Source organism: Crotalus tigris, unplaced genomic scaffold (genome assembly GCF_016545835.1).
Source record: "Crotalus tigris isolate CLP2741 ecotype Arizona unplaced genomic scaffold, ASM1654583v1 scf7180000017987.690289119674:8195010, whole genome shotgun sequence".
Classification (NCBI taxonomy): Eukaryota; Metazoa; Chordata; class Lepidosauria; order Squamata; family Viperidae; genus Crotalus; species Crotalus tigris.
The window spans coordinates 2284830-2298595 of record NW_024096758.1 but is presented as its reverse complement, the minus strand read 5'-3'; the positions used below and the strand labels follow the sequence as shown (position 1 = coordinate 2298595).

Here is a 13766-nt window from a genome sequence, read left to right as displayed (position 1 = left end):
ACCTGCAAGGGAGATGGATATGCAGGGGAGATGGATATAAAAATGAAACTGATGATTGGGGAGAGAATCTTGGTCAGACTTTCATATTATAGCCTGACACTAGAGTTCCAGTTGTCCTTGTGGAGTTTATGTATAAGTTTATGTATGAATAGCCAGTTGTAGCTTTAGTAAACATCCCAGCAGTGCAAGTAGTATGCAAGGAATCTTTTATTGACGGTTGGAATAAGAGGACAATATGCAATTTTGTGCAGTGCTTTGATGACTATAATACTATAGTATATACTTTAGCAGGCATGTCAAACTCGTGACACAATGTATTGGGACTTTTTTCCCATTGCTGGCAATGGGGTGGGTGCCACTTCGGCATGACGCATCTGGCCCAGGGGCCAGAAGGTTGATATGCCTGTACTATAGTATATACTAGTACTATAGTCAGTACTATAGTAAAAATAATGCAAAGTGCAGAAAAGGGGAGAAATAGTTAAAACTCAAAAATGTGTATCCATATCTGTAGAATATTTGGGTAAAATTATGAGGTATATTAGTGAGAAAGCTTATTCCATAATGAATTGGTATGATACAGTGTGAAATGGGAATTTTTAATTGATTCTCCAAATAACCATTGATAGGTGCTGGTCTGCCTTTTTTAGGTTTATGAAAGACACCTTGTGAATCTTTTGGCGTCCAGTGAAGGAAAAGTTCTTAAAAGAAATGAAAATATGTCTGATAAAATAGTATGAACAGTCATGATTATACTGTTACTAAATACTGTAGTTATATTCTTATCATGTGGGCATAACTTGTTGATACAGGGAATTAAAATTTCTTTTTCTACTGCAATTTTATTTTATAACTGACATATAAGAAAGAAAAATATGATTTGTGCTGTTTAATAAGGTATATTTCATTTATTCAGAATCTATGAAATTGAAGAGAATTATCCAGTAAATAGAGTCCTGTAGCAGAATGTATATTAAATGAAAAGAAGCTTGGAAAGAATGAAGAAGTGATATTTCACTGCATTCTTCAAATGGAATCCATCTTTTAAGCCATTCCTCTTGCTTTACTTGTTAAAGAAATGGCTAAGATTGTTATGATATCTGTTTATTGCTTTTTCAATAGATAAGAGATAGCAGTGTTCCGAGATGGAATGAGATTATTGCCATATATCTCATGTTATATGTGAATTTGTCTATCTGTATTTATAATTATCTCCAGAATGTTCACTTATATGTTTATCTCTAGAAAGAAGCATCTGGTGGGTCTTGTTTCCAGATCTGTTTCATCAAAGTTATGTATACAAACAGTTTCAATTATAGTTTGAAAGATAACACATATCTAGCAAATGTTTAGGTCAGAATTCAGAATGAGTTTTGCTGAGCATGCTAAGATAGTTTTGAACAGTGATCTTTGGCCATTAATTGCTATTTATATGATAACATACAAGGTTTTGAAAAGTAGATTTACTGTTTGGGTAGATCAGTTCTTCCTTCATGTTATTTATTTGTTTGAATTGAAATATTTGATGCTCCAGAAGCATTGAAGTACAGTACTAAGCTACAGTTGATTAAGTTTTGCATTTTTTCCAAGGATAGATAGGCATTTGAGAGAAAGCTTAGCCAGTATAGTTTGTGCAGACAGTTGGTTTCAGTTTTGAAATTTGAATTTACTTCAATCCAAATGGATTTGAATCTAAAAGTATTGTAGCTCTGTGATTTGAATATTTGAATATTATATTTTTCTGCAATTTACATAACTTGGAACACACTGTTGGCTACTTCTTTATATCTGATTACATGCTGAACAACATTGCTAACTATAATTGCTAGCAATAATAGTTTCAAACTGTTTACATATTATAGAAGACGTAAGTGAGTTGAATGAATGTTGTTCCTTTTGGGACTCTTATCTGGCTGTTTTTTCATTCCAGGTTGATCAACTGTAAACAGCAGTGTTGTTAACTCTAGTGACTGTTGTTCTCAGCCCAAAGAAAAATACAGCAACTTTGTGAATAACCCAAGCTCTTAAGGAACTATGGTCCCCCTGGATGGAAATGCAGTTTTTTTTCTAAGCCAATGCTTACTTTTTACCACCAATCTTTAATTGCTTAAGATTATATTTCCCATAGTTGTTCTTTGATTTAAGTAAAAATAGGAGAACTTGTATAGAATCCTACAGAATAAATAATTTAGTCCAAAACAAAAGAATGCAAAGAAAAACAATACTTCAAAAAAAAAAAAAGAGGCCATACGAAACCCAGAGAAGATGCAAACCTGATAGATACATAGATTGGCATTTGACTTACGAACCAACTACCACAATCATGTTTTCTTTTCTTCCTCCCTTTTCCTTTGGATTTCATGACTCTGTGATTGCAAACTGGCATTGCTGTGGGAGCTTTTTACCTGAGAGGTAGAACAAAATTGCTTTAATATTAGAAGTCTTGCATTGAAGGTAGCATGACAACTTGGGGGGAAAAAGCTGTCTTATTTAAACAGCCCAATTTCATTAGGAGATGCTTTTATTTATTTAAATATATTAGCTGCCTGACTACAATTGACTCTGGGCAGTGGGCAAAAATAGAAAAAAAACAGATTAAAAGATCAAATTATGGACAGCACAGACTAAAATCTTGTACACAGCAAAATCAAACAAAACAAAATGTTGCTCCTCAAAGCCCACGTTTAGGGACAACACTTTTCCTTTTGCAACGGAGCACTGGTGTTTAGAACAGTTTTGTCATATTCTTACAGCTCACTTCATTTCATATTTTATCTCCGTGTCTGTCATACGTGAAATACTGGACTATCTTTAATGTTCTCTAAAACTGAAGCTCACATTCTTTGTCCATCTAATGAAAAGAGAGGACACTGGCGAAGACCCTGATGTTGGGAAAGAGTGAAGGCAAAAGAAGAAGGGGAGAGGAAAGATGGCTAGATGTCACAAAGAACATAAATTTGGGCAAACTCTGAGACACAGGGGAGGACTGGGGAGCTTGGTGTGGTATGGTCCATGTGATCACAAAGAGTAGGACACGAATTAACAATTGAACAACAACTTGAATGTTTTAGAGGAAAAAGAAAAAATATCTCTGTTTGAGGAAGGGCCATGCATATCATATGTGTATTACAAAGTCTGGAGAGAAAGAATGAGTAGCTTATTTGGGGGAAGGGCTGCAATTCAGGAATAGAACATCAGATTTGCTTGTGCAAGGTACTAGCAAATTTAGTAAATAAATTGGGTTAGAACTAAAGAGACCATGAAAAATGGTTGGTATTTGGGCGGGGGGGGGAGAAACGGGACTAGATCAGTAGCATGACAGTGTAAATAAATAAGACTCTGTAACCTTCTACAAATGAAATTAGTAGATGTGGGAAGATTACTGCATTAATTGTCCACTTGACCATAATGGAAAGTTTGCTGTCCACACTCCTTGATTGATAGTGTCTAAGACTGAAGTTCTCAATAGCAGTCTCAGGTCAACCCAGAGTTGTGCATACTGAATTCTATCCAGAGTAAATTGCTGAGTGCCACAAAATAAGAAAACAAAAAATTCATATTTTAATACGATCTCATCTACTTTGCACTTCCCAAACCATCATATAGATCAAATTCCAGTTGTTACGTGGTATTTGAAATTCTTTCTGAATGCTGGAATGCAATTCACCACCAAAGAAATTTCTGCAGAAACATACAAATGAGATAAGAGACAAGTACAATTTCTTCGATAGGTTAGGGAAGTGGATGAAAATAGCAATGAAATTTAATACAGACAGTCCAAAGTTCTTTATATAGAAAATAAAATAAATGCATAGATACAATGATTTATAGGTATGTAACTTCCAAATAGTACTTGTGTCAAAGAGCTTAGAATAGTAGTTGATTACCAGTTAAATACAAATCAACAATTTGAATTGCCCACAAAAGACTTTATTGGCTAAAGTATAATTTCTAATTTAGGGCTTTTCTTTTCATCCAGCTAACTGCATCAAGAAGATGCCTCATTGTTTTTCTGTATCAAGTCCCCATGATGCTGCTGTTATTTTATCTCCAGCTCATTACAAGGGCACTGTAGATTCAAATTTAGCTGTTCCAGTTTAGAAGTGAAGTTTGTCCTCTTCTCATATAACACATTTTGCTGTAAAAAATGATATAAAATGCATCCAGAACTATACTAGTGATGACATGGTCAGAAGCTGGGTTCTGCCCTGCTCCTATTGGCTATCTGAAGCTGCTACAGGCATTAGTCGGATTGATCTCAGCTTTCCTATGTAAACCAGATAGGAAACATGACTAGATGAGCTAATTCTACTTCATTTTAAAGCTACATTAACAGAACCTTGCAAGTTTGAAGGTATACATTTTCCATAGCCATTTCTACCCACCTGATAAATTAGGACGGATCCTTCCTAAGTTCCTCTGACTATTAAATCCCTGGGGGCTTTCCCCTTTCTTGTCTGATTGTTTCCTAGGCACAACACTATATAGCTAACATGCAAACACAGGCAGATTGAAGAATTCGTGGCATGGGGCCAAGTTATTTGAAGGACCACCTTTCTCTGATTATATCTGCCCATCCCATCAGATTTAGCAGAAGAAGTATGCTGAGGGTGTTATCAGCCAGGGGACCAAGCTTGGCAGATCTCAAGACGCATGTCAAATCAGTTCTGTCAGTTCTGTTTCTAGCCTGATGTCTTATACACTTTATCAAACAGACTCTGTCCAGCATTATTTAATTATAGTTGACCTTAATATACCACAGAAACCTCCATTGCTACAAAATGTTACAATGGAAGTCCTACCTGGGATTTGCTATATGGAAGACACAACGCAAATGTTATTTAATCCAATATAATTTAAGTAGTGTCTCGGTTGTGTCCTCCATATACTGAACCTCAGGTAGAGTATTCATTTCAATATTTTGAAATATAAGTTTCTGAGGTATATTAAAGTCAGCTATGCTAACAGTTATCAGACCATATATAAAATTCACCTTGTCTAAAGCACAGTTGCATTGATGTTTTATTTGAGAGCTTCTTAGAATAGTTTCATTGGCCACTGTATAGTGGATTTAGTGGACATTTTTTGTCTGATTCAGCGGGGCTTCTTTTACATTTTAGAAATCAGTCTGGTCATGCATTTTGGTGTCAGTTATATAATTCCAGGAAGTATACAAAGAAAACTCTTGTCAACCCTCTAGTAGTTGGCATTTAGGGATATATTACTTCTGAACCTGAATGTTTCCGGTTAGCTGTCATTGTTAAATTATCATATCAGCTTAGTTTCCATTATTAAGATTTAAAACTGAGCACTATAGGAAGAAATTGTAATCCATGGTGGCAAAAAAAAAGATCAGGAATACAGTAGCACTTTTTCTAATTAACAAGTTTTATTTAAAAAAATAAGCTTTCATGTGCTGTTGCTCACTTTATCAGATGCATAAAGTAGCTAGACTGATGCAGGATTAAAATTGGGGTGAGGTGGAGAGGAAAACGTTAATTATGCCAACACATAGTGCACATGAGACAGATAAGTACCTTATCAATTAACAATTATAATGTGTTAAAAATCCATTATCGGTATTTATGAGTTTTTCTTACTGCTCTGCTCCAGTTAGACTAATGGCTATTACTTCATTTAAGACCCTAAGTAAATTATGTTTTATATAAAATACTTTGTTTGTAGAATTTATATAGACTTATATTATAAAGTTATTTGGATGCTAAAAATAGAGTGGAGACACTGTATTGTTGTGGAATCTGAGTGACCAACTGTGTCCTTTGCGTCTATCAGTGTTTCTCAACTTTAAGATGTGGATTTCAACTCCCAGAATTCCCTAGCTAGAGTTAATGATAGAATTCTGGCTAGAGAATTCTCAGAATTGAAGCCCGCACATCTTTAAGCCCAACTCTGAGAAACACTGACCTATATGAACTCTACTACTAGTCCAATTCCAAGAATCCTTTAATGTGTTATTTATGATTTTATTTATACTTCTTATTTCTGTCCTGCTCAAACACATTTCTTAGAAACCATTTGCAACATGTAAAAAACACAATAGAACTGTGAGATTTAAAGTAAAGTAGCAAGTCAAACAAGCTGGTGCTGGTGGCAGCCTTTGATGCTGATTCTCAGTAATTTGCACAAGCCAGGCATAGGTGCCATAATTTTGTTTTATTTGTTAGTTTGTAACCCACCTTTATTATTTTTTACAAATAATTCAAGGCAGTGAGTATATCCAACACCCCTCCCTCCTCCTATTTCCCCACAACAACAACAACCCTCTGTGAGCTGAACTGGGCTGAGAGAGAGTGACTAGCCCAAAATCATCCAGCTGACTTTCATGGCTAAGGCAGAACTTGAACTCATGGTCTCCTCTTTCTAGCCTGGTGCCTTAACCACTAGATCAAACTAGCTCCCTCTGGTACTTGTGAATGTGCCATGCAGTATGGAAACTGCTAAGTGATTATGTTATGAACTCATACAAAAATGTGGATGTCTCTGTAAGCAATTCTCGGCCCATCTTTCAGCAAAGTATTTTGCATTTTCTTTTGGGTGCTCAGAGATACTGTGTCAGCATTAAATGGATTTGCTTTGCTCATCTTCTAGTTCTCCTGTGTTTATACATCTACTTTCAGGCACGGAAGTGCATTCGCTATCTGCTTACTCCTAGTGCTTGGCTTCTGAGTATTGTTTTCCAGGAGGTGTATCTGCTGTGTTCCCTTGAGCTTGGATAGTCTGCCAGGTGGCACCAGGGATCCCAGAGCGCCGCTGAATTTGAGTGGCTCTGGCGGCATGTGTTTAGTTTAATTACCCAGTCAGCTGGTGTGGGAATCGAAAAGCAGCTCAGCTCTGTTGCTGAATCTTTTGCCTGTCGCAACAGTGTGCAGCACAGAGTACACACACCCCAATGTATTCCAAACAGCCAAGAGCACATGGAGCTGGGGGTGGGGGAGAGAGGCTTGCAAAGGAAGCATGTTAGTCATCAGGTTGTTGCTGCATAATTCAGGAACACGTTTGCCTTGAACTGGAGATTAGCCAGGTAAGGAGGCTGTTTTTTGCACAGAGAGTACTCTTTTAGGCATTGAAGCTGTATAGTATGTTGTTGCTTATGCTTTCTCCTGCGTATTGCAGCTTTGAGTGTTGGTTTTTCGGCAGCAAGACATGTCCTATTTCTAGGCACCTTTCATTGACTGGAAAAGAAAGAGGGTCCTCTGCTGCCCGTTATCTCTGTTGATTTGTGTAAATCAAAGCTAATGTTTTGTTTGACTTTTACATAGATTAAATTTATCCAATGCAGGAGGCTCGAATACCTTCAGCACTTGAACTTAAATTTAGTATAGCTTGAACTTTGCTAACTACTTGTTCCTTCAGTGTTTTGCCATGCCTTTCCCCATCTCATCCACCCTTCCTCTTAGAGATACTGGATATTTTGCATACAGTAATGCTGGGTAGGATTTGGATAATGTATTTAAGCAAGAACTTGTGAATTTCATTAATGACCTTGAAAATGGGTGTGTATAGGATTAAATTGTTCATACTTGGCAGTGGTCCTCTCAGTGGGTAGCAGAATAGGTGTACTTTTTTGTTGAAAGGTGGAGAAGGTCTCTGAAGGGAAAGGGAAGACAAGAGCTGTTGTGGGAAAATATGCTCATTGCTTAATAGTCACTAATCATTGACAAACAGTAAAAGCAGCAAATGCAAGAACAACCGAAAGTTAATTATTTCAGCTTTCCTCCTAGCAAGCAATCATATATACAAAAGAAAAGGGAAAAATTTTCCTCTGAGGGAAATTGATTTGCTGCTGATTTATCATCAAGATTGCAATGTTGCTGTGAAGATTGGGAGACTTCCTGATCTGATTTAACTCTTCAGAGATTCCATGGGCAAATTTTGAAAGCCCAGAAAAAAGGGACAAGGAAAAAAAAAGAAAGGGAAGACAACAAGAATGAGAAGAATTATTTCAGTGGCTTTCAACGGCATCCAGAATATGTTATCAATAATGTTATTTGTGGCTCAAGATGGCATCGTATGGCTTACAAACATTGTGAACAAGTCTGTTACAGCTGATGTTACACTATTTGCATTATGCTACTCTGACAGAGGGCCACATATCAGAAAAACAGAATAAATGCAAGTGTCTGTACATGAGTTGCTATGCAGCATGCAAAGAAAGTGGATGCATGGATATAGCTGCATTATTGTAATAATTTCTTTCAAATTTTGAACCATGAGTACCTGCAGTCTGATATCATGCATTAATACAGGTGTTAAATATAGCATTTAGCTTGTGTGGAAAGAGATTTACTTTTGTATTAAATTTGTGTTGTTATGATGTAGAATGTAGTTCTCGATGGGTATGTCCAGTTCAATTGGTAATACATGATTTGTTAATAGTGCAATGTGTAGTAAGATAATGTAATCTATATGTTGTTTGATGATCTTAAAATTTATATCATATTTAGTCCTCTGCTTTTTTTTAATCTGGTATAGGTATATGATATGATCACCTTGTTGCTGATCCTGTTTCAGTGATGGAATTGGGGGTGGGAGACAGAGTTTCTTTTTGAAGAAGTTACATCATTGTGCATATTCCAGAATGGGCAATGCCTTGTTTATTTGAGCAGATGTTTTGGGGGAAATACAGCAATATCTGAACTTAAAGTACACCCTTCATACCTTTAGCTTAGCACACAGCGTCAACTTTTAGTTGTGTATGGGTAGTTGAATACAGTATATCCATTCTTGGTATAAGAGAAAAAAACAAAAGCACACAATTCTGGGTGGAAGAACAAATCTGTATTTAAATGGAAAGCACAGATGTTAGCACTAAGATTTGCTGGGGAAAGAGAGATAATTTAATGACTCTAAACGTACTGAATTTCCTGATATGTCTCCTTCTACCCCAGAACAGTCTATTCTTAACATCACCTCTGCCAAGAGAATTATTTTTAACTAAAGAAATAATAGATTAAAGAAGGTTCTTCTTTTTTTCCAAATCTATCCAAAGCATCACCCTATTAAACTGCTATGTTTGTAGATAAATGGAAAGTGGACATGAAGTATAAAAAGAAAGAGGGAGACACCCTGAATCTATGTCTGTAATCTCTCAGGTTCTGAAACCAAGTTCTGCTCCATTTCCCTCCTTATCTTCAGAGATTGAAATTCTCAGAGCTGCAAAATAGGGCTTTTTAGCTGTGGCGCTTGTTAACATTATAAAGACATTTTGTTTTATTATTTCATTTTCCTCTCTTACAGAACTTCTTTCTCCGCACAAAGCATTTGACTTTGTCACTTAATTTCCCTGGCCATCTGAAACTGTGTTTTTTGTTTATTTTTGAAAGACTTTCAAAATAACAATAAGTTTGTTTGTTTTGAGAAAGATGGGGTGATTATAGTTAGGCAGCTCTTTTTATTGCTCTGATTTGAAACCCGCATGTTTTGTAAATAAATGGGAAAATAACCTAAAATAAAACTTGTAAGGAAAATTGAGACCTTTTGATAAAATAGAGATGTACCCAGACATGCCCCAGTCTCTTCTAAATCAGGTCTGTATTTCAAATGGAATCAATTGGATGTCTGGTTATCCCAGGGAACTGCTTTGAGTACAGTAAGAGAAATTTCCAGGTCTCCGTAAGTTTGCCTGGGTCTGTTGTGAAGAATGATGGCAGTAAATTGTCTCTACAACCCCATGCAATGTGCTTATTTCTATGACTAGCATCCAACCTGAGCTGCTGAAGAAGATGCAATAGTTTTGGAGTAAGAACAAAGAGAAAAATAGAGAAATATGTTTTATCTGTATATAAGTAAATAAAATATATGCAGTGTACGGCATTCTTTTAAAACAACACGCTTTCTATACATTGCACATTTAACTGATAGATTTTTTGTCTCATGATGCCATCCTGAATGTGTAGCATAAACAAGGCCATATCTTTTAGTTCTGTGATTTGCTGAAGCATATGCTTTCTGATGAGGTTGTTCGATTATTGTTATTAACCTAGCAGCTGTATTTGAACAACATGCTAAGATTGATTACTTTCATTTTGTTGTGGCATGGTTAGGTAGTTAAATTTGTTTATGATTTAGTACAATATGAACACTCTGAAGACACAGCATCAAAGTTAAATGTTTTGTATGAACCTGTCCCTGATGTCTTGTGATTCAAGAGTAGTTGGTTTGAAACAAGTCTGAATTTCATAATAGCAGTTTCTGACTGTTAACATATAGAAGATTAGGAGTATGCTTGCCTGTAATGATCAACCATTATATCCATTTGTTCTCCCTAAGTGCTTGAGAATTGTCAGCATCACTTGGTTCTAGAACAGGAATGTGCAGAAATATCCCTTTATTTCAGTAGATTTACTGCTTTGCTTTCATCCTCTTCGTCTCAGATATCTGTGGCTAGTCAGCACATTGTCCCATATATCCTCTTTTCTGTATAGCTTTTCAGTTTATAGGCGCCTCTTCTGATCTCACCTCCTGTCTACCCTCCCAGCAAAACCATTCTTCAATTGATCTACTTTATAGCAGCAACCCAGTTTTGTATTTATGTTGGAGCATATGGCAAATGCCTGTGCAGAATTAGGCACAGCACCTTTTGATGCCTTGCTTTTGATACATAAACCCAAAGGAAAGAGTAGCAAATTTAGATTAACAAGAATATATCTATACCTCATTTTGGAAAGCATCAAACAAAACTGATTGTTTTGTTTCTTGTCTTAGCCTGTACATTGCTGTGTAGAGTTTTGGTTATCTTTTGCAGTTGCACATAACTAATTGGAGAATAGAAATGCATATTTAATTGGATATTAGCATACAAACACCTTTGAGGGTCATGCAGTTCTAAGACAACTGTACCCAAATGTCCGTTTGAGAATTCAGCCTCCCCCTTCCCATATATAGGAACTTGAGTATCCATCTGAGAATTAATTGATCCTCTCTGATGGAAATTAAATTAGAATCAAATATAAGGAAGGATTCCAATAATTACCTTTACCTGCACAACTAGCAAATCCTCATTGAGGACTGTTGGATTGCCATAAAATTGTACATCTGCACAACTGTTCAGATTTCTGGGTAGCAAGGAAGTGTTAATCTTTTCCTTTCTATATAATGTTGAAAGAATGAAGCACAGCTATCAAACATATCAGCTGAGATACTGATTAGAAAATCTTACCAATCTAGAATTTGCTTTCCCCTGATAAAATTAGAATTAGTTAATAGCCCTCATCTATTATTAGTAGATGTTTTATTAAATTAAAATAAGTAATTTAAGATTATAGAATTAATATAAGAACATTGTTATGAGAAAGAGCTGCAAATCATGAAATCTTTTAATTGCAATCTTGTCTTTGGTTTGAATTGTTCTGCGTCCTTCAACAAATTGCTGTTGTGTCAAATTCAGATCCAACCAGGAATAATTATACTAGCCTGATTTGTTTTTCTATAGATTATTGGGTATATGGGAAATGAACATTTTAAAGTGCTCCTGTAAATGTAGGTATTACTATTTAATTTACTGAAGCCCATTTTTTATATGTGCTGCTGCTATAATGTATGGAGAATGTATTATGACTGCTTTTGTAGAATCTAGAAATGGTAGCAAATGTCACCTTGAAACATGAGTATATATTTTGGAAACAGAATACAATGCACTGTAGACTAACATGTAGCATTTGAGGGGGAAACATTTGGTAATATGTTGCTTTTTGACACTTTTGCTTTCAGTCGAACAGGAAAACAATGTTATTTAACAGAAAATAATAAAAAGCTTGAATTTGTAATTTTAGTGTAAGCACTGAAATACAAACTCAGCCCATTATTAAAAGACATATCCAATAAAATATGTCTTTGCTCATAACTTTCCTTATATATTAAAATCTTTCCTCATAACTTTCCTTATATATTAAAAAAAGTGTGGTTAAAATCCTATTTAACTTATATTGAACAAAACATTGTTTTATTGGATTATTGTACATCACTCAGAGTCACTTTCTTTGAGATGGATGGCCATATAAAGTTGATAGCGATAGATAGATAGATAGATAGATAGATAGATAGATAGATAGATAGATAGATAGGATAGATACATCATCTTGATTCATTTTCATCTTAATTATTCAGTTAGAAATAAAAATAATGCATTTTTTCTAAACCAAAGTGCTCTTACCATAAAAATAATGAGCAGAACTAGAAAAAATCCCTTGTTGCCTAGAAACACTCTAAAGTCTCCAATAAATATCTTCTCCAGTCCTGTTGCTGAGGTCTTTCTGATTAGAGATTTAACCTGGGATGATCTTCATGCAAAGTAGCAGCTCAGCTTAGAACCCTTTGGGTTCAACAGTGTGCTATAGATATGTAATATAGATGATCTCCTGGTGTTGAAGACAGTGCTACCTGGTGTTAGTGGCTATAAGCCTTTGGAATTTAATATAACATTTAATACAAAAAATTGATCAACTGTAAGAAAGACTTATGGCATATGTTTTTATGTAGCCCACCAATTCCAGAAAATATACATTAGCAGATTTACATGCAGAATAAGCTGCTAACATTGAGTGGATGCATTCAGTTCTTCTTTCTCTTTTTTCTATTAGTTTCAGTGAACCACTTCACATTTGGATAAAGTTTTGAAACTCGGTAAATAAATGATGGGAATGCCCCCTTTCTTGAGATTTTTGGGCCTATCTGTTAATTTCGAATTTTAAAAGTTAATGTAAGGAAACTAAGAGATGTTTTCTTCATATTCCTCCCTAGTGCAGTCAGCATTAATGCCCCAAAGACCATCTAGACAGCTGGGTACACAATGTGGGATGTAGCAACAAACAGTCTGCAGGAAGTCAGTGTGGGAGCACAATACAGAAATAGACAGTTAGCCATTACAGGTAATCCTCAGCTTACAACAGTTCATTTAATGACCGTTCAAAGTTACAACAGCACTGAAAAAAGTGACTTATGACCATTTTTCACATGACCCTTGCAGCATCCCCATGGTCACATGATCAAAATTCAGATGCTTGGCAATTGATCTATGTTTATCACAGGGTCTCAGGGTCACGTGATCCCATTTTGTGACCTTCTGACAAGCAAAATCAATGGGGAAGCCAGATTTACTTTACTACTGTGGCATGAAAGGTCATAAAATGGGGCAAAATTCACTTAACAAATATCTCACTTAGTTATAGAAATTAGTTGAAGACTTCTTGCACTCATTTTCTTAATCAGATGTTCATCTGATCATTGTAACAGCTGAAGAATGGATTAAAAAGTCTCTACTCATCAGAAAAAAGTCACCTTAAAATAACGAGACATCAAAGGCAGGAACCTCCATTCTGTCAAATTTGTATGGATTTTATGATTTATTTATTTATATATCAAATGGTTTCATCACCCATAACCCTAACCCTAACCCTAATTCTCCATAGCAATAGACCATAATATGGTCTTAAAATATATAGTAAATTTGTAAATGTACTGAAGTTGCCTATTTACTTACTTTTTTAGTAGATTTTTTTTATTTTTCTATATTTTTTTCTATCTATCTTGGATTTATGTTCATTTGGTTACATGACAATGTTTATTAAAAATAAAAGAAAAAATACAATACTAATATAGGTATTTTACTATATAAATCCTGGAACCCTGTTTAGGTAATTTTTTTTTGACTTATCAGAATCTGCCTGGTTGCAAATGTATACTTATGGAACATGTTTGAAGGAGTTCTGCCAAACATACATGATATGGAATATGGTTCCCAGGTCAGG

At 35.4% G+C, this 13766-nt stretch overlaps 1 protein-coding gene across 6 annotated transcripts in view; it reads left to right on the top strand.

Moving 5' to 3' along the window:
* Positions 1-13766, top strand: part of NCOA1 (nuclear receptor coactivator 1) — a 329445-nt gene that overhangs the window by 180920 nt on the left and 134759 nt on the right. The window contains exon 1 of one of the 6 annotated variants that reach the window (XM_039345938.1): positions 6784-7042. The exons of the other annotated variants lie outside the window; for them this stretch is intronic. The gene's annotated coding sequence lies outside the window, so the exon portion shown is untranslated. Of the gene's footprint in view, positions 1-6783; positions 7043-13766 lie in introns of those variants that run through there. 6 annotated transcript variants of the gene reach the window in all.